Here is a 2,077-nt window from a genome sequence, read left to right as displayed (position 1 = left end):
TATCTTTTTGTAAACGATTTCAAATCATATCACTGCAAAAAATCATGCCTAAATAAAGGCATTAAGGCTCTAAAAAAGAAAGAGAAAGAGAGAGAAATTGGAGTGACATATAGCACAGATTCTTCTGTGTAATGAGCCTGGAAGATCAAAGCATCCTCTGTTTTTTCCTTATAACCAAACACAAAGAAAATTCACAGGGAAAGTTCAGCTAAAATTGTCCACGTCATAGGTTACAATCAACTTGTGAAAAAAGTTTAATATTGACCTATTAGAAAAGAAACATCAAGGAAGCCATTAAAAGCATTCTAAAAGTTGCATTGGACATATCTTCAAATGGTACATTATCATATTACCTAAAATGTCATCACTGATGAATAGCTTTTGTGATAGATAGACCTTCTTAGTAATATGCTCACCCCAACTGGTTCAAAATTCACCTAAGAATTTAGGAAGATGGCTACTGTCTTAGCCAACAATATTTTTGGAATACACTCTAGGATCTTCACCATTCTTTATGTCATCGTTCTGGTACCCAGTAAGACTGATTCTACAGGGAGTGAGCAAATAGTGACTCACTGTTAGTACATATTCCAACTTAAAATTCCATATTATATCACTATTAGGAAAATAGGGAAAATCACATAAGATTATTTCAGCAAAAACTGGAACTTGTAGATATAATATAGATCTAGAAAATGAAGGGAAATAACTCCACAGCCACAATCTTGGACTAAGTACAGTGTGATTATTATAGCTAAAATTTATGAGGAGAGATATTACTTCTAAAGATTGGAATGATAATGTGGTGAGCAGAACACTCAGTTAAGACAAGCTCAAAATTCGTCTCTATATTAGGAAATAAGAACATTTTGCAGAAACTTTCATAATTTTGCTTTTCCATTTCATATAATATTGATTCTTTGGGTTTTCATGTTTGAGGAAAAAGATAATTTTTAATACTTTAAAACTATTATTTCATCAAAGTACATAAGCAACAAAAGTAGTACCATTTTTTTCCTACTCAAATTCAAATTTTAAATAACCAGTAGGCAACACTGACAGATATTGTTTTATGTATGCATATTTACATGCATGTATTGCAAAACTAATGCCAGTATTATAAATTTTTTCTAAAGAAAGTATTTCTTTTTTATTGTAGTAAGAACACTCAATATGAGATCTACACTCAACAAATTTTTAAGTACACATATATAACAATCATATAGTACTGTTAACTGTAGGCTAAGTGTGATACAGATGATCTCAGTTGTTAAGAGCATGCACAGTAAGGATTGTAATGCTTTTTTGGAAAAATAAATCCTTATTAATTATGTTAAGCCCCCTCTATCCCTGATCATTTTCCTTGCTGTGAAATCTGATCTGTCTGAAATTACTATAGTTACTCCAGTTCTTTTGATTAGTGTCAGCTTGGTATAGCTCTATCTACCATTTTGCTCTTAATCTATATATCTCTTTATGTTTTGTTATAGACAATATATAGTTAGGTAATGTTTTTTGATCCATCTTGACAATATCTTTTAATTACTATCTTCAGATCATAACGTTTAAATTGATTATTGATATATTTGGATTCATATCTACAAATTTGTTACTGTTTTCTGTTTGTTGCCTTTGTTCTGTGTTCCTATTTTTGCATTTCACTCCTTTTTGCCATTTGGTTTTTTTTTTTTTTTTTTTTTTGTGGTATGCGGGCCTCCCTCTGCTGCGGCCTCTCCCGTTGCGGGGCACAGGCCCCGGGCTGGGATCTTCCCAGACCGGGGCTCGAACCCGGTTCCCCTGCATCGGCAGGCAGACGCGCAACCACTGCGCCACCAGGGAAGCCCTGCCATTTGGTTTTAATTGATCATTTTATATGGTTCTGTTTTCTTTCTTAGCATATAAATTATACCTCTTTTTTTAAAAATCAGGTTGTTTTTTGTTATTGAGTTACATGAGTTTCTTATATATTTTGGATACTAACCCCTTACTGGATATATGGTTTGCAAATATTTTCTTCTAGTCCATGGGTTGTCTTTTAACTCTATTGTTTCTTTTGCTGAGCAGAAGCATTTTAGTT

General features: G+C 32.9%; 1 non-coding gene across 1 annotated transcript; it reads right to left on the bottom strand.

Moving 5' to 3' along the window:
* Positions 1-1,767: 1,767 nt before the first annotated feature.
* TRNAG-GCC (transfer RNA glycine (anticodon GCC)) lies at positions 1,768-1,839 on the bottom strand. Its single transcript has one exon. It is a non-coding gene; the product is annotated as a tRNA-Gly (tRNA).
* Positions 1,840-2,077: the final 238 nt, after the last annotated feature.

This window comes from Physeter macrocephalus, chromosome 10 (genome assembly GCF_002837175.3).
Source record: "Physeter macrocephalus isolate SW-GA chromosome 10, ASM283717v5, whole genome shotgun sequence".
Classification (NCBI taxonomy): domain Eukaryota; kingdom Metazoa; phylum Chordata; class Mammalia; order Artiodactyla; family Physeteridae; genus Physeter; species Physeter macrocephalus.
The sequence above is the reverse complement of the archived record's forward strand: the minus strand, read 5'-3'. Positions and strand labels throughout refer to the sequence as shown.